The sequence below is a fragment of the Sturnira hondurensis genome, unplaced genomic scaffold (genome assembly GCF_014824575.4).
Source record: "Sturnira hondurensis isolate 20B ecotype Veracruz unplaced genomic scaffold, ASM1482457v3 Scaffold0009733, whole genome shotgun sequence".
Lineage (NCBI taxonomy): Eukaryota > Metazoa > Chordata > Mammalia > Chiroptera > Phyllostomidae > Sturnira > Sturnira hondurensis.
In genome coordinates, this window is record NW_028082364.1 from 801,928 (window position 1) to 821,950 (window position 20,023).

At 42.2% G+C, this 20,023-nt stretch overlaps 1 pseudogene; it reads left to right on the forward strand.

Annotated features, from left to right (window-relative positions):
* Nucleotides 1–1,813: 1,813 nt before the first annotated feature.
* On the forward strand, nucleotides 1,814–2,663 carry LOC118994910 (60S ribosomal protein L10-like; annotated as a pseudogene).
* Nucleotides 2,664–20,023: the final 17,360 nt, after the last annotated feature.

Below are 20,023 nucleotides of genomic sequence, written 5' to 3' on the forward strand. Positions count from 1 at the left end.
GTTTCTCCGGCAAAATCCAAGTAGAGGATTGGAAAAATTATTGAACTCGTTCAAGCAAAACACATGTCAAACGACCCAGGTAATTTCCAGAAGACCAATGTTTTCTCTGAAGTAGAGTACTTGGAGAATTGCCCCAACCACCTGTATTGCTTAGGTCAAGGAGACCGAGACTGTGTTTTCACAACTAAAATAACTGTAGATGAACTAGCCGTGCAGGCCTGTCTCAAAAACACGATTTTGCTGCATCACTTGTGGATTAAATTACCTTTAACACAATCAGTCATAGAAATAGTAAAACACATTAATTTAATTATTCTGAAGTCATTTAATCATGTTACACGGGTACGACTAACATTAAACTTATTCCCAGTTTCATGTTATAAGATAGAAAAATGACTAGTCAATCACCCAGTTGTCTAATTCAAATAATACTAACAGCTGGTTTGACATTTTTAATTAATTAATTGACTGCAGTTTGAGAGTCCTTTGATGTATTCTTATGATGCTATGGGCTAAGATTTACCTTGGTTAATTTTTTTTCCTTTTTTGGCAGCTGGCATTATTTTTCTTCACATACGCTGCTTGGATGACTTTTAAATAAAGTTAAACTTCTCCAGTAGATTTCTCTCCTCTGGCTTTGGTCTTTTCTCTTTAGAAATAGAGTCTTTTCTGGTTCACCTTCTGAAAAATTGTGACATTGATTTTTTTGAAAGGTGAAGCCTCTCCTATTGCTTAGTGTTCCATACCTGGAATCCTGGCCACCATGGTATCCTTCACTTCAGAAAATAAATGCAAAGTCAATATGACTCCAGATTTAAATCCAGAAACTTGAACAGGCACTACAGACAGAGTGTTTGGCTTCATTTCTTGTTGTGAGTCAGGGCCAGGAGGTTCCCATTAAGGTGTATATGAATTGTATTACTCCTTGCTGAAGTTTTTCTATAATGTAATGTTGTAATGCAGCCAAGTTCTTCTAACAATCTCATGGACCAATATTCAAAACGTATCAGTATCTCATTAGATCCTTCATTTGTAAAAAGCTTTACATTCTGCTCAGCAAGCCATAGTTACATAGATATTTTGTTTTAGGGTAAAGTAAAACCAGTTTTAAATAAGTTTATTACCTCCATTGTATTGGTACCTCTCAGGTTGTCGCATTCATCTGGAATGAGTTGTCATAAAAAGAGCAGATAAATGCACAGGATTATGCATGCAGCATGCTTTTATAGAGTTCAAAGTAATAGAAGGGGTATTTTCCGGGAAAATTTGTTCTACGTCCTCCCCCTCCCCCCACTGTTTAAAACCAAGGAATAAGTCCCTCAAACCAAATCCCTTGGCAGGACAAAAACTATTCAAATAAGCACAAATCACAAGGAAAAAAGGCAACACATACTCTGCAGCATCCAACCCCTGTCTTTTCCTCTTGCTCTTCTCATTTCAGTGAACCCCGGGGAACTTCAGGCAAATGTATTTTGAAAACATGATGAATCCCCAAAGACTTAGTAGTTACAGAAAAGAGTCCCCGCTAATCCCTCTCCCACATCCCCTCCTGATTCTTCAAAACCCGCTTCCCCAAATGATAACTTGGGAGGACGTCCCTCATCATTAGGTCATCTCTCACCCTGGTATGTCACCACCTTCAAAGATAAATGACCTGGTAAGAGGACGAAATGTACTGAGGTTCAAAAGCTCCCGTGGACTGATGGTCCCAGCACTGTAGCTGAAAGGTGTCTTTTGTTGTCTTTCTAAACCTGGCGTTCTGTGCTGAAAGGTCAATGACCATGTCATCAGCTCCAGAAGTGAGACGTGAAGGATGGCGGCTGACAGAAGTTGGAAGAAGGGATATAATCACATGTTTTCTAGGGAGAAAAATCAGACAAACAGGCAAACTGAAAAAGAGACTCTGAGAGCCGAAAATGAAGAGCCCTGGTCTAGTAAATCTCTACAGAACACATTAAACTCTTTTCTCTTCCTTCAGCGTGCCAGTAAAGATCCTGGTGTCGCCGTGGGCTGCCGCCCCACCCGTTTCTGCCGCCCCACCCGTTTTTGCCGGGGTGTCCTTGATGCCAAGATCTGCATCTTCGACCTGGACCAGAAAAAGGCGAAAGTGGACGGGTTCCCACTCTGTGGCCACATCGTGTCAGACGAATATGAGCAGCTCTCCCCTGAAGCCCTGAAGGCTGCCCACATTTGTGCCAACAAGTACAAGGAGAAAAGCTGTGGCAGAGGTGGCTTTCATGTCCGAGTGTGGCTCCACCCCTTCCCGCATCATCAACAAGATGATGTCCTGTGCTGCGGATGACAGGCTCCAGACAGGTATGCAGGGTGCCTTTGGAAAGCCCCAGGGCACAGTGGCCTGGGTCCACACTGGCCAAGTCATTATGTCCATCCACACCAATCTGCAGAACAAGGAGCATGTAACTGAGGCACTACACAGAGCCAAGTTCAAGTTCCCTGGCCCCCAGAAGATCCACATCTCCAAGAAGTGGGGCTTGACTAAGTTTATGAGGATGGATTTGAAGACATGGTGGATGAAAAGCAGCTCACCCCAGATGGCTGTGGGGTCAAGCACATCCCTAGTTGTGGTCCCCTGGAAAAATGGCAGGTTCCTCATTCATGTCTCTACTTCTACCTTAACACCCACCAATAAATCCTACTTCCTGCCCCCCAAAAATGTATTACTAAGGGGCTGTGAGGAAGGAATCAGATGTTCCCCAATATAACTCAGAAAAGTAAAGTTAAATGGCACTGAAGTATATTAGGAAAAGAGAAGATCATATACTAAGCAAAACTACATGGCTGGGTAAGCATCTTCTTCTAAATAGGTCTTTGAAACTGAAATAGTAATAATAATAAATTTCTGTTCTAAACAGGGATGCGAGTGAAATTTCTAGCAGAATCTATGCATCGTGTTCCCTGTTCTCCTTTTATTCTTCCAATCTACTTCATGAGATCCCACTACCAACAGGTGACAAATGGGCTTTGTCCTTGTGAGTTGCTCTTGTCAACATGGCTGTATATTACCTCTCTGTTTGCACATGCCTATTTCTTCTGCTAGATCGAAAGCTCATGAAAGCAAGAACTGTTGTCCTACTCAATCTTGCAAGATTATACTATGGAAATACGTGTTGTGAGAAACTGAGTATGCAAATTCAACATGAAAGGCAAAAATTTTATGTGTCAAATCATCCTTGGAAAAATCTCTAAGAAAGGGGCAATTTGGAAACCATTTTTCATTAAGTCCAACATGGCAAGGTGTCTTCTGGTATTGGAACAGGTCAATGTATCCTTACATTGTCTATTTATATGAAGCTTTACATTCTACTGGTGTTTTTTTTTTTTGTGTGTGTGTGTGTGTGTGTGTTTGGTTGACTACCAGTTGACTTGTGACTAGGATCCATATTTTTTGAAAAATATAACACTAAAATCTTATTCAGGGTTACAAGATATCTCAACAATGAGAAATACACAAAATCTGACACTGCATGGAGAAAGGGAAGATTCAAGTCAGTCATCTCATGTTTACTATAGATGGGATCTCATCAGGAGAGCAGAAACCACGCTGGGTGTTTCAGACAGAGGTGACTTAATACAGGGGCTGAGTTATACAGCGACTGGAAGACTGAAAAGGCAAAAAAGGTTGCTAAGGTAACCCTGGTAGTAGTTGCTTGGGAAGCAGCTGCCGTTNGTCCGACATGGCGAGGTGTCTTCTGGTATTGGAACAGGTCAATGTATCCTTACATTGTCTATTTATATGAGGCTTTACATTCTACTGGTGTTTGTGTGTGTGTGTGTGTGTGTGTGTGTGTGTGTGTGTGTTTGGTTGACTACCAGTTGACTTGTGACTAGGATCCATATTTTTTGAAAAATATAACACTAAAATCTTATTCAGGGTTACGAGATATCTCAACGATGAGAAATACACAAAATCTGACACTGCATGGAGAAAGGGAAGATTCAAGTCAGTCATCTCATGTTTACTATAGATGGGATCTCATCAGGAGAGCAGAAACCACGCTGGGTGTTTCAGACAGAGGTGACTTAATACAGGGGCTGAGTTATACAGCGACTGGAAGACTGAAAAGGCAAAAAAGGTTGCTAAGGTAACCCTGGTAGTAGTTGCTTGGGAAGCAGCTGCCGTTCTTTGGGCTGGGACAGGGAAAGAGAAGAAATGGTGTTAACAGGACTGGGAGCATAGGGGACTGTCTCCACGGAGCTGACTAGAACTGAAAACAGGAAGGATATTCCTTCTGCTCCCTATCGCCTTTTAATCTCCCTCCAAGTGCCTGTGTTTGGAAGAACCTAACCAGAAGCCAGATCTCAAAGAAGTCTGGGGAATATGATTTGCATAGTCTCAGCTCCAGTGTCAGAGCAGAATGTAAAAGTCTGGGCTTAAGGCTGAGAGACCATAGACAAAACTATTTTCAGGCATAAATTCAATGAGTGGAGTAACAGATAGAATTTTCTTTCATTTTCTCTTACCACAGTTGAAGTCCAGTAAGTTGAATGTATGCATGATGCAGATTTACTTTTTCTGGTATCCATAATTCATTAGTCCAATATCCTGCTTATAGTAAGTGATGAAGGTACATAGTGAGTGGGTAAATGAATATTTGTTTTTGTTTTTGTCTTTTTTTTTTTTTTTTTTTGCTTTTTGGTGCTGGGGGAATTTGCTGTTAGTCCTGTGTAACTGCCACTGAGACACTAGAGAAGACATCCAGAAAGCAACCTCTGCCTTAGCTCACTGACGCTGCAAGTGTACCTGCCCAAACAGTACCTGCCCAAACAGTTCAATGCGTTCCTACCCGTGGCTATCCCCTTGCAATTCGCTATGGATGATGGCTACTGCAGCCGGCCACACTTGCATAGCAAGAGTGACATCCAGTGGCTTATCACTTCATCACTTACCCCAACGCATCTGGAAATCGAATTAGCTCTCAATTATCAATATAAATATAGAAAGGAGCATTATAAAACCCTAAACAGAAAAGTGAAACTTAAAACCGTTAGAGTTACTTTGGGAGATCATTGAAGGTTTGGCTAATTGAGATCTCACACTCACTCTGCTTGCATTCTTCCTTTCCTGCACATAAGCCTGTCATAATTCTGGTAGTGCCTGCTACAGGCACAGGCTGAGGGTCAGAGAGGGAAACCAGGGACAGGTAGGACTAGGCCTGGGAATACCACTGAGGAGTTTTAGACCTAACATCCAAGGCCAGAAGTTCAATATTTGGGGCCCAAAACCATATGAAAAAACTCGGCCAAGGTCTAGGTTTGAACACCTACCTAAGGGGTCCAGGCTGACTAAGTAGAGCCTGCCCGCACAGCGTTCCAGGCAGAGGCACTATTTAGAACTGGACCAATTCTTTGTCATGGTCACAGGGTATCAGCCACACCAGGAGGCATCCCAGCCAGCACTCATTCTAGGGAGGAGCCTGGGATCAGCCAAATACCAGGGCAGCAACTAAACTGCCTCAAGACCAGAATGGTGCTCCATTCTCAACGACACTGCAGGGAGCTCAAAGTGATTTTCATTTGTGGCTTGGGAAGTCAACCTCATTCTAGTATGGACAACCTCAAACCAAAACAGAAACTCCATGCATGTTTTAAATTCTCCTCTTTCTCTCAATAGAATAGCAAAATAAATAAAACAATAAAATAAAATTTAAAAAACCACCAATAACCACATCATAGAATTTCACACTTAAGTTAAACAGGAATAGAAATCTTCTCACCTCTGCTTTAAAAAATCTTAGCCTGAAAAATACTACAATCCGGAATTCACAGTGATTTGAATATGCTCTCATACTTGAAGGAATTTGGCCCACACAAGCTCTTTCCCTCTTTTAGCAATAGTTTCCAGAGGTAACCCAGCAAAAGATGTATTTATTCATAAATATGCAGCATTGAGTTCAAAGCAAATCTCATTGGTACCTGCAGTTAGAGTTATTCAGAGACCACTTTGATTCTGTTGATTTGGAAGCAGGATGTTAACAGTGAGTCAGGAAGACGATTACTACAGCTCATGATGTCAATACCCAGAGAGCAATCTGTTGTGGCTTCCTTCCACGTACTCACGCACCACAGGAAAGTGGGATAGGATACTTTCCTAACTATAGAGTCTAAAAAGAAACAGTTCCCACAAAGTTTGCTTTCCTATCACATCAAAAGGATAAGCAGAATTAGCCTCTTCTATGGAAACTTGCATGCATTAAAAACATATAGATGGAAACTGCCAGGCAGAGATGCTTAAAACCTCGAAAGGGTCTTTTCTTCAGTGAGGATGTATTGTCGTGATGACAATGACAATGATGATAATGATGATCTTATCTTTTACTAGGACACTTTGTTGCTCCAGTGGAAAACAGGACTTCTCAACAATCAAATGGAGGTAATTTCAAAGTCCAGCTTCCTAATGATTAGGTTTTAATTATCAGCAGTAATAGGCAACATCTGAAACTTAGACAGTGAACTAAATGATGTACGTCTTCTGCCTTTTTCAATTAATCTGGCCTCACAATGTTCAGTTAGCCAAGAGAGTATAAGGTAAGTATTTTAATGAAGGGTAAAATTTATTAGTATTTTGTCTAGTGGTTTCCTTTTCCCCAAAATGCTTTTTTCCTAGGACATTAGCTCTGCATAGGAAACAGAGTGCCTGTCTCCTATCTAATCAATACGACAAGAGCATTCACTCACTCCAGCTGACTGTCCACAGCCAAAGTGCCTTTGTGTTTTGTTTACTTAACTTCGGGCTTTCTCCTGCACAAAGGAGACCATGGAGTGGAGTAAATCTGGGAAACCCTCCAACACCCAAGATTCTTCTGGGCTTATTCCGTGGGATAGGAGACCTGGTGATAACAGAAAGCACCGCTTTCAGGAGACCTCCCAATTCCTGGAGCTCCATCTCCACTAAAGGCCCAAGTCTGGCTGCTGCTGACTCTGCTGCAGGGCTCCCCAGCAGACTCTGGGGCGGGGCAGGGGGGAAGGGCCGTCTTCCTGCCTGCCCGCCCCGGCTCACACAGGTGGAGAATAACTTCAAGGGAGAGGCTCACAAGAATCTGGAAATAGGCCAAAGTTATCTTCCAGGACCTGACTTTAACTCAATGATAAGACTTTTATATTAATTTCTGTCTTCAAAGAGAGTGAGAATGGTCATTACTCAAACAGGCAAGGGAGAGTTAAATTTTTTTTAAATGTATCTGACTGAAGGAGTTTTTATGGAGTACATAAAAATGAAGGGAGGCTTATAGCTGAATTTCTCTTAAACACCTGATTTAGATGTTGTACCATCAGTTTACCTGAGGGAAAAGAAACCAGATATGTATTAAGGGCCCAATGGAGTGTAGATTGTTTTGAAGTCTAAGCATAAAGAATATTTGTCAGGGAAGCAGAATATAATTCTACCAACAAGCACAGCCTATAAGCTTAAATTCTGTCTTCTATAAAATTGTAACAGAGCCAGGTCCTTAAAAATGTCCTTTTGAGCTTATCCAGGTGGGACCTCTCTTGTAGCTCCCGAGAGGGAGAAGGGTTCACCTTAAATATAACTTCATGTCACATCCGTTGCTCTCTCCAAGCCTGGGGCAAACAGATGGGAACCCTTGCCTGCATTTCCAGTAAATCGAGGCAAAGATACCTGATCACTCAGAAATTCCAGTTCTCTGGACCCAGAGAACTGGGTGAAGGCATCAGCTGAATGAGACACTTCACATAAATGTGTGACCTTGGATGAGTAACATCGATGCTGAGTGTTTAGTATTGTTTAGAAAGTGATTATGTGAGAGTGGAGGAGAGAAAGGTAGTGAGATTAGTAAGTAAAAGTAAAGAGTTAAGTTAGAAAATTTAAGGGGAAAAAGAGTAAAGGCTGGTGAGACCTTTAAATCAACAAACAGAAAAGGTTTCAAAGAACATATTTACATTCTTGTGCCCACGGGAATAAGTATAAACAAGAGCACTGTCAGAGTTCAACCAACCAAAAAGATCTGAGGGGGTCCCAGTGACATGGAACTCTGGTCCCCCCTCAAAGTCCCCTGGGCAATCGACCCTCCTCCACATGTTAATTGCATCTCCATGAGATGAGTCAAATGCAAATGAAATAAACAAATTTGGAGCAGAATGACATGTGGTCCAACTCCTCCTTGGACCAGGTCAGCAGAGGAATTTTGGAGGGTTTGAGAATGAGGCCATGGTATAATAAGATAGGCTGGGCTTCAGAGCTCGGGCATTTCTCAGTTCCTGCAGCTGTACCTGTTGTGACTTACTCTGGCCCTGGTGTCTGTGGCTAGGTTGGTTGGAGCATCATCTTGTAACCAAAAGGTTATAGGTTCGATTCCCAGGCAGGACACATACCTAGGTTGCAGGTTTGATCCCTGGTCTGGGCATGTACAGGAGGTATCTCATTAATGCTTCCTTTATACATCCATGTTTCTCCCTTCCTCTCTCTTGCTAAAAGCAACGAAGAAATGTCCTCGGGTGAGGGTAAAAAAATTATAATAATAACTTGCTCTGAATTTGGTCACGGTCGGGGTCAATAATTAACCACATGCAACAGGCCTCCTCTTACCTAAACTATCACACTTTAAAATGTGCATGGCTTTTGACCCAGGGAGAGCATTTTTAGGGCTTCATTTGCAGAAACATTTGCACATACACATAAAGACAGATAAACAGGGATCGTTTCAGGAAAATATCATTATAATCACCGAAAACTGGAACAACCTAAATATCCATGAATAGGGGAATGGTAAATAAAGAATTATCCAGCTAAGCTAGGAGCCGAGGATAGTGGTTGGAACCAAGTCTCCAGAACCACGAGGCTTGGGCTCCCATCTCAGCTCCACTGCTTACCAGCTGCGTGACTTTGGCCAAGCTTCTTGGTTCCTCAGGTGACTCATTCCCCACCCCCCCTACCCCACCGTGGTCCGAGGAAGACAGCAAAATTCCCTTCTTTGTAGGGTTATTGTGAGAGTTGGGTGAGGCGCCACGCTAAAGAGCTGTAGTCTGGCACACAGCAAGTATTCAGTACACGTTAGCGTGATCTAGGTTTTGAACACATGGTCACACATTGTCTTAAGAGAACAGGATATGGCTACTAGCTCCTGCCATAGAACACTACAAAATCCGTGCGAGGTAAAAGGAAGAAAAGTTGCAGAACAATGGGTAAAGGGTGATTTTATTCATTCTCAGTGTATAGAGGCAAACACACGCAAGTGTAGACACAAATGCACGGAGTGGAAGGACCGCCAGAGCAACAGTTATCTCTGGAGAAGGCACGGAAGTGGACGGAAGGAGGACTCTTCACTTTCCCCCTCTCTGTATTTCTGCACTTGGGGAACTGTTTTATAAGCAAAGATTTAGAAATTACTTATACTGTGTACTTTTGAAAATATAACAAGTAGACAAATAAGGAAATGAGCAATATGAACAGTGAAAACAATTTCGAACAAGTGAATGCAGTGTTTTAACAATCTGAGTTTTCTAGGAAAAAGGAAGTGGGACTTCCCAGTCGATGGTGACGGGGATACACAAGGATAGGACTGGGACATGGCAACTGAGGCGGCTAGTGAACAAAACTGAAGGAGACGCTCCCTTGTAGGGCCGTGACTTGCACAACACTTAGGCCCGGCTCTGTCTGACGCTGCATTGAAAACATCCTCAAAGTCAAGGGTCTGCTTCTTAGCAACCACTATTGCAAAAAGCCAACGTCCAGGGTTACATAGTATAGACCTCTTTCTTTCTCCACCCCATTTTAAAGAAAAAATCACTTGATGGATTTTTGAAGCATTGGTTTTTAACATCTGGAGTTTAAGTCACATGTATCCCAGGTGAAGCCTCCCCCGTGCAGACTGAACTTAAGACCCACCCTCTTCCTCCCCATTCACCCTTCCCTCTGGGGACTTCGTCCTGGTGAAGAGGAGATTACTTGAATGGGTGGGCGGAGCTGTAGGGGAAAGATTTCAGGAGTCTTTAAAAATGCTTCAGCACTAAGCTTTGGACTCTCAAATGGTTATATGGGGAATTCACCCTTTTCCTTTGCGTAGTGCAGTATCAGCATGATCATTTGTAGAGGAAGCGGGGTTGGGAATGCAGTATGATGCCGACCCAGAGTGCAATGAAATGTCAAAAGCAGCGTGGTATTTGTCTATTTGCCTAAAATGCCCCAGTGGGGCCCCACCATTTGTTTATAGAAGACTTTCATTCTGATTGGTCACTGTCCATGCCTTCTCATTTGTAAATAGTTTTGAATATCAACCCTGGAAAAATTAACACTGGGGCCCAATGAGCAGTTGCATGCACAGTCTAACTCGTTGAACTAATACCTATAGATACTAAGATGATAGTTTGGTCCTCTTAACTGTATGGCAATGCCACTAGACGGCAATATTCTTGAATGCCATACACCAAAGGATGCATTTCTCAAGTGTAGGCCTTCATCATCCAAGGGAAACCAATCCCATATAAAGGTCATATAAAGTAAATCAACTGAAAATGTGGGCCAAAATTGCATATTAAATGGGGGAGAGGGAGAGGGATTTACCTAAGAAAATGAAAATTGTAATGAAATTACTTTCATTTTTATTTTACAAAATTTAAGTTACACTCATAATTATCTTCTAATTATTAGGGCAAAGAATGAATCACCATTTGATTGCATTTAGGGAGATGAAATTTCTCTAACAAATGTTTTGGGAGCCTAATATAATACCCTTCATTTCAAGACATTAATTATAACAGCTGTAATAAGCAGAAGCAGAACAAAAACAAAAGCCCTGACCAGTGTGTCTCAGTAGTTGGAGCATCATCCCATAAACTGAAAAGTCTCCGATTCAATTACCAGTCAGGCTGCCAGCTTGGGTTGCAGGTTTGGTCCCCAGTTAGGGCATGTAGGAGAGGCAACCAATCAATCTCTCTCTCTCTCTCTCTTTCTCACACACACACACACACACACACACACACACATTGATATTTTTATCCCTCTCTCTTCTTCCCTTTCCTTGGGTGAGGATAATTAAAAAATAATTAAGAAACAAGATGAAAAGAAAAACAAAATTATACACACATAATTCTTAACCCAGATATTTGCCCATTTGGGTTGTCCTTTTTCCTTATTAATCTGTGGAAACTTCTATTTTTAATATTCTGGATAGTAGGCCTTCACTGGTTTTACATATTATAAATATTATCTCCTAAGTTATGCTTTCTTTTTGTAAAACAGCTTTATAGATGTATAATCAACATATGATAAACACCACATATTAATGTACACAATTTGATGACTTTTGACATATAGGTACACCCGTGAAACTAATGGAGGAACTTAAGAGCTAAAAAATTTTAGCCTTAGTAATAGTCGATAGATGTAACAATTAACACATGTAGCCAGCTGTGGTTCCAGGAATCAGAATGCATGACTGTACCTACCCTGACTCCAGGAGACCTGCAAGCAACTCAACCTTTATGCCCCAAGAGGCCTGCAAACAATCAAGATAGCATCGGAGCCACCGTGCTCCAGGGAGAGAATGTCAGCCAACCAGGATGCAGGTTAAGAATCACTGGTCAGCAGGTGAAGGGATGCTAGGAATATCACTGGTCTGCAACTTTTATCTGATTAACCTTTCCCGCTGAATTCCAAAACTCCTACCTACCTTTTGTTTCTCCTTATAAAAAGGTCAACCTGAGATGAGATGTTAAGATGGATTTTAGGGTACACAGCCTGCCATTTTCTCAGATCGCCAGCATCTGAATAAAGCATAAAGATCCAATCTTTGCCTCTGCTTACGGGTTCTGGTAGTGACAGGCCGCACGAATGCCAACTTTCCTGGTTTCAAAACTACCGTCACAATCAAGCTATGGAACACATAAATCGTCTCTAAAAGTTTCTTCACGTCCCTGTAAAATCCATCCCCCTCGGTTCTCCTCCTCCTCACCCCCATCTTCAGGCACCCACTGGTATGCTTTCTGCCCCTACAGATTACATTTTCTAGAATTTTACATGAAAGGAATCATACAATTTGCACTCTTTTTACTCGGCTTTTTTCACTCAGTAGTTACTCTGAGGTGTATCCACGCTGTCGCCTCATTTCTGTTTGTTGTTTCCCTGAGTAGTATCGCAGAGTATGGAAATATTAATACATTCCCATGTCGATAGCCATTTGGGTTGCTAATACTTAGTATTAGCAGTCTTCTCGTCTTTATCCATTTTAGTGGGTGTGAAAGGGTATCTCATTCTAGTTTACATTTCCCTAATGACTAAACTTACTTCGCACCTTTTCTTCTGTTAATAAGATGCCTGTTTGCAGCTTTTGCCCATTTGTAATTGGGTTGTTTGCCTTCTCATTACAGAACTGTGAGAGCTTTTCGTATATTCAGACTCCTTTATCATATAGGTGCAGAGTGAGTATTTCTTTTTCCCAGCCTGAGTGGTCTTTTAAAGCAAAGTTTTGTCGTTTTGTTTTTCCTGCACATCTCGGAAGTAGCAAAGCGTGTTGTGAGGGTTGGTTGAGTAAATCCCAGAATCTGAGTTCAACTGTTTACGCTTTTATTTGAACAAGATTACTCTCTGTTTCCATCAGCGAAGTATTTACATAGCATCCCCCTGATGTCAACTTAATACTGCCTAGCAGAGCACAAAGGCCCTTAGTTCATTGTCATGAGTTTGTCAGCTTTATAATACATGTAAGCCTTTCAAAAGTAGTGAGGCTGTCGTGTTGAAAATCTGCAACTGATTTAAAGTTCACAAGTTATAAGCTCTACTTAATAAAGTGAGCACATCTTCTGAGAGACAGCTTCAGGGACTATTGCAGACACCCTTGCTACATTTAACTTGAGGCTGCTATTGTGCTTTTAGCTACATGAGGCCTGCGTGAAAGCAATTCACTTCTCTATGAGGATTCTGCAAATTTTTATTTGTAACATCACTGATTTCATATCTGATCCATATGATTGCCCTTCTAAATTTAGTCAGCGTCCAAAATGTCCCTCCAAGAAGCCAACTAAAAGTATTTGCTCTCTGGCATCAATTGCAATAATACAATAGAGGACAGGAATCTGGGAGAGAAGGGGAGAGGAGAGGAAAGGAGGGGAGGGGAGGGGAGAGGGGGAGGGGAGGGGAGGGGAGGAGGAAGAGGAAGAGGAAGAGGAGGAAGAGGAGGAGAGGAGAGAAGGAGGAGAGCAGAGGAGGAGGAGATATGAGAGGGAAGAACATTGTCCTCCAGAAACTGAATTCTATAAGGCAGAGCAAAATGACAATGACATTGGTGGGGGCTATAAAAAACATCCCAAAGAGAAAAATCCACTTTAATGGGAAACACAAATCCAGTTTTCTATAATAACATCGGGGTGGGATAGTAATCTGAAGCGTAATACGAGCTGGCACGGTCTTCCCTCCCTCCGGCCTTCCTTTGTTGGCACTCACTCTCTGCAGAACAGGCGGCTAACAGCAAAAATACAAATAGTAACGAAATAATTGACTTCTTGGCTTTTGAGCTTGAAAAACCAAGGGCTAGGCCTAAAGAACAGAGTGAGTGTCTCCCTCCCCACTTATACCTCCTCTCCCCCCAGGCACGCTCACAAGATAATTCCCTGAGCTGGCGTTGTCCATTAAGGGACGGTCAAGGCCCATGATGACTAAATGCATTTAGATCCCAAATGGCACCCTGGATTAGAAAGGAAAAAATCTACAAAGGACATCGCTGGGGTGATTGGAAACGTATAGATATGAATGTATATATGTGAAAGCACTGTGTCGATATTAAATTCTCAACGTGACGTGGCAGAAGGGTGTATTGTTCTTGGGAGGTGCAGAGCGAAGTATTCCGGGCTTAAATGGCACGATGTAGACAACTAACTCTCCAGTGATTCGGGAAAAAATGTGTGTGTGCCTGCGTGTATATAAATAGAGAAATAAAACAAATAAGAGGAAAACTGAAGTATTGGCATATCTAAATCAGGGATATAGAATGTTCACTGTAGTAATCTTATACCTTTTATGAAGGTTGAGTTTTTTTAAAACTCTTTTGGAGATGGAAGGAAAGAGGATCAGAAAGGAAAATAAAATGGTGAAATGCCAAACAGGGGCTCCCAGCAAAGGGGCTAGTGTTTGTTGCAAAAGGGGAAATGATATAGTGCTCAAATGTGATACTGGGGGAACTTGTACCCCACTTCCACATGGACTCTGGGGAGACAGTGGCCTGGCCTGGAGGAGTAAGGTATGGAGAGGGCTGCATGGGGTGCAGGGGGCCCAGAGGGCCAAGAGGGCTCAGGACAGCCAACCACATGACCCAAAGCTGAGCAGGGCGGCTGGGTTCTGCATTGTTTTTAGAGTGCGTCAGGGGGTTGCACACAGCCTTCTACGGGCTCATCTCCCTGATGCCGTGATTCTATCTGCCACTCGAGGAAGAAGGATGGAGAGGCAGGGGCTCCTAGCTTCCTGAATTTAAACCTGGCAAGATTGAGTTTACCCACAAGTGACTAATTTGATGTTTTACGCCACTCAACAGAATGGGGCACAGCATGGAGATGAGGGCCAAAAAAGATGGAGAGTTGTATTTCCTGTGCACCTGTGTTTCTGTGGCCTGACAGTCTATACCCACAAGAAGATTTTCTCTCCAATAAACAGATATTGCTTGGAGGCTGGTAACTTATTCCAAACCTTGCACATTGGCAATGTAATCTGTATTCTGTCCCTAAGAATACTCTGCTCTTAGTAACAATGAACTGGGGCAAAAAGAGAGGAGGTAACTTCACACTTATGAATATCAAATACTATTACTCAGATTTTTGCCTTCAGCAGCCAAATTCCACTTCTGGGAAGTGATTCTCTGTTAAAATGACAGGCACTTTTAAAGTGAAAACATTTTTTAAAATGAGTGTGTGGAAAGGTTTTCTAAAATCAAAACCCAATTTTAGTGATGACTTGGCTATTTCTTTGAGCTTAGGCAAAGCACCTCGTGTGTACTCACAGAATTTTGGAAAATTTCACAACTACAATTATCAGCTTACATTGTGTTTTAAATGTTGGTCCTCTAAAAAAAAAGAACTATTCCTTGTAGTCTGTGTCATTAAGCTATATTTTTACTTGGCAGTGCTCAAGGTGAGGATTCTTGCAAGATTAAAATAACAATCTCTTCTCTGTAGATTTTTAGTACCTTGGGGATTCAAAGATCAAGTTGCTTAGAGACTCCATGGAATCTGTAGAAAAAGCAAGCTCTAATCTTGACATCTGTAATTAATGTTTTATCTTACTCTAAAAATTCAGTTTGCTGGCAGCTTAGCTGATCTTTGGAGCTGAATAGTGTTCTCGCTATACCACATCCCACACGACTTTCCATCCCGAGGCGGGGTGGGGTGCTTCAGGCTCTTCTCTGATGGGTCAAAGCATTAAGCTCTTGTTCTTGCCATGCGGCGGCTGCAGATGCCTAGGTCTCCTTTGAATCGAGCTCCCCGCAGGCTTCCTGAGCGAGGCTAACGCTGGCCTGGTTTCAGGACTTTTCATACTGGGGTCTCAGAGCCATGTGTATGTATGTGTAAAGCACAGAGTCAGTTGAAGGGCATGAAAATATGTGAAATGTAAAGATATCTGTATAATTCTGGCACAGTTTAACAAATATGTCTTTTCCTCAATAACCCAGACCATTGGCCACTTGGGCAACAGTGTTATAAAACCTTGACTTAGATTGTACACACACACACACACAAATATCAGCTTTAATGGGAATAAGCCATGTGTTCGTTCTAATTGCTCTGCTATTTTCCCCACATATTTATATTTGTAACTGTTTGGACTGAGGCACACAAGCACTTGGCTAATCCATAGATCAATACTATCACCCAAGCTAAGAGGAGAGAATGCATCTCCCACCTCGCCCTTAAAAGACAATTCCCTGACTTGACTAAGGAGCGAAAGTGGTCAGAGTATCACAGTCATGCTTTCACTCATTCACAAATATGTACTGAACTCCTCCTCCGGGGCCCGGCATCTTCACCGGGGATGCCACGGTAAGCGTGGCCCCTGCTGCCTCTGATCCAAAGTGCTCGTGAGGGGAGAGGGACACTGAACGGAGTAAATAAAATAATGGTCCGATGGTGATAAGGGCCTAGAAGAAACTGAGATGGAGGGACATCTGAGGGTGGCTGCAGGGCTTTGTCAGACTGAGGGATCGGGGAATATTCCATAGGAGGTGACTCTGGGGTTGAGAGCCGACTCGCAAGTGTGTAGGATATGAACTCTGTCTTCTGATTTCTCGGGTCATTTAATGGCTTAGCCATGAGAAAGAGACCTCACTGGTACGCGTTCAAATGTAGTTATTAGAATAAACATCTTGTGAATGGCGTCCACCTTCTTCCTTTCTCAGCTCCATTCTACAATGATATTATACTACTGGAATCCACTTTGGAAATGTAAGTGGCAAGTCCAGACCCATTAGCTGTGAGTGATACAGAAACCCCACAAAGACGTTCCAGCAAAGTCTGAGCTGGCCTTTTAGACAAAAATAATGAGCTCATTGCTGTGCTGGCTGTCACAGGCTTGCATAGCGTATCTCAGCCTCTATCACTGACCAAAATCATTCAACAAAATGACTCTTTAAGTGCTCATGATGAAGAACAGCTACCAACACACCCAGGCAAGCATTCTTCCAAGCATATCTTCTGCAAATTCATCAGCCAGCAGCTTCACACTCAGGGTAAGGAACACACATATTTCTCAGCGGCAGTTTATCTATTGAGACAGTGTGGGGACGCTCACAGTCTGTCATCATGAGCTTCATGACTTATGACTCATAGTCAACAGAAATAGCCACCTGAAGGCATCACAATGCAAAGTTCTAAAAATGTTTATATAAGAAAATAACCCCTAGTCATCTGACCTTGTGATAATCATTTACTCTCCAAAAATATTTTTTGTACGTAAAAACAAGAAGTTTAGCCAAATGAACTCTAATTCTAATTCAGTCTTTAAGGATTCCATGAAAATGACTCAAACAATATTTCTACGTAAGGTAAGTTATAAAACATTTTTATATGCAAGAAAGAGAAATACCTGAGCATTTTGAGCACTGTATCCATTGGAAATACGCTTGGCTGCAACTAATAAAAGAGTCACCAGGGAGTGGCTTACACAAACAAGCGTTTGGGGCTTTTTTGACCAAAACGTCGGAGCACAGGTTCGGCTGGCTTTGGTTCAGCAGCACTGCGAGTTCGGGTCAGACTGCCTTTTGATCTTTCCCCCACTTGCAGCCTCAAGTTCACAAAATCGCTGCTACAGCGGTGGAAGTCACACCTTACAACTGGCCGAATAGCTCGGGGGAGAGGGAGCAGTGCCAGTCAGGTTTGGTCTTCCTACCAGGAAAACAAAGTAATATTTTGTAGAAGCTCCTGCAGCAGCCGCCCCCTTTGGTCTCACGTGTCACAAGGCCAGCTCGGGGTCCAAGAATGGCTGCAAGAGTGAGTATTCAGATTCTCCAGCCTGCAGAGCGAAGATCCCTTCAATGGCCAGCCAAGTAGCCATGCCCACTGCAACCATTCCAGAGTTTCATCTTCTTATCTCTGGGTATCACCTTCATTACAGACCTCAGGAGAGACCTACCTAGGGTTTCACCCAAATGCAGGAGAGGAACCAATATCGAACTATTAAGTAATTGAGATGTAGAAAGATACTGGCTGGTAGGAAAAGTTAGCAGGGAAAACCCAACACCAATTGAGTCGAAGAGGAATGCCTTAACGTTTGTCAAGACAAATGAAGAACAAAAGTTGGCTAATTTTTTTAAAATACCTTTCTCATTGTGAAAGAAATACAAGCTTATTAAACAAGAATCTTAGATTGTTAGGAGTTGTAAAGAAAAAATAACCCCTGATACATTTGGTATAAGCTCTTCCAAATATTTTTTCTAAGCGTTCTACATATATTCTTCCTTCTTCCACTCCATTCTTTCTTGATTGGAGTAACTATGCTAGATTCTTCTGAAGTCCACTCCCCTTTACTGAGTACGTCACTGTCCCCTTTTCACATAGTTGCTGTGTTGTACTCCGTGGGTAGGGGTTAGAGAGTGCAGACGCCAGCCAGACCGCCTGGGTGTCACCCCTGTTTCTAGCACTTAGTTGCTGCACAGCTTTGGGCAAGTTCCTCAGCCTCTTTGGGCCTTACTCTCCTCATCTTTAAAGTGGGATGATAATACTGCTGATGTAGAGGATTATTCAAAAATATTAGAGGAGTTAATTCCTATGATTAAGTATAGGGCAACCCTAAGTGTCAGCTATTTTTCTTGCATAGATACATGTCAACTAACTTCATTAATCCTCAATTAGTGGATATTATTATTGTTTTAAAATAGAGGATTTGATTTATATAGAGCCATTCATTAATGTCCTTGAAAATATATCATTGGACTCATGCCCAATAATTTTCCTAAGGATACATGTCCTCAAATATGACTGTTGGGACAAAAGTTATCCAGCCTTTTGAGATTTAACACCTTTCCACGCTGCCATGTAGGAGTACTTGTTTTGTGTACAAGACTACCTGTTTTTCCACACCGTTTCCTAACGGGTCAGTGGAAAATCTAATTACTCTAAATTTGCATTTGTTTGATTAGTAAAAAAGTTTTCAATGAAAAGTGTTTCAACCATTCAAATTCCTTCCTTTAAAAAATGAAAGACTGCATCCGTCAAGGCTTAATTAATTTTTTTTGTAGAAGCTGGTTGGCCTATATGCTCTTTAAATTAAAGACTCCAGTGGCAAAAGTGAGTCTGACAATTCTCCAAACATTTCTTTTTATATTCTCAATGACTGCTACCAAATTTTCCTCAGTTTGAAAGAAATATCTAGTCAAATTTTCAGAGGTGTGTCTTAGCAATTTGTGAGAGATGTATCTTAGAAATATCTATAAAAAAGAAAGGAAATTATTTTAAGTGAGAATAAGCTTCAGAGTTAGCTATTTGATTGTTTTAAAACTTTGATTACGTATTGATTTGCCCCAACTTGACAGGGACACAAGGTTGGACTCCACTGCCTTGTTAAATATTCCTTGTGTACGTCTTTGGAGGAGATACGACTCACTCAAGGAAGCTTTTTCAAAACCCTTTTCTAGGACCGCTTGCCTCAGCATCACTTGGAGACCTGAATACCTGACTCTGGAGCTGGTTCTCACGCTCATGACGACAACACTCTCTTAAAACCACAGACGGCACAGTCACATTCTTTATTGGCCCTCCCCAGAGGGTTCTCCCACAAACGGTGGGGAGACTTTGGGAGAGGCCGGTTCATTAACATTAATTTATTCAATGGATTACTACTCATTTGTTCAAAGAATAATTAAAGTAATTACGAAGCACCTACTGGAATAGCGATAGCAGGGGACACAAATACTTGGTCAATACATACACAGATCTGTGGCAGTTACAGTTGACTATACAGGCCTGGGGATTCAGGGAAGGGCTGCTCACCCAAGCTCAGCGTTTCTTAATAGTATCTATGCACTGACTGGTCCACTGCCTCCATGATGGAGGCAAACTGTGTGTGTGTGTGTGTGTGTGTGTGTGTGTGTGTGTGTGTGTTTAGCAAGAAGGATTGTGTGCCAGGTATTCTATTTCTAGGAAGAAGTTCTATTGATTTTATTAGATTCTCAAAAGAGAGTGTGACCCAGTGAAGCTTGGATCAATGACCAGCATTCCTTGGACATTCAGGTGAAGTATCTAATTAACCACAGAAGGCTCATAGTTGGAATGAATGTCAGGGGATACCATTTCCACACTGACGCCAACACTGACACTCATGCCTTGTATGTTCAGTCCCCTGGTCAGGATGGTACAAGCTTCATGTTTATGCATGAAGACCTGTGTTAGGCACTCTAAAAATCGCATCACTAGCCCTGGCTGGTGTGGCTCAGCGGATTGAGTGCCAGCCTGCGAACCAAAGGGTCGCCGGTTCAGTTCTCACATGCCTGGGTTTCGGGCCAGGTTCCCAGTGGCAGGGAGTGGCATGAGAGGCAACCACACATTAATGTTTCTCTCCTTCTTATTCACACTC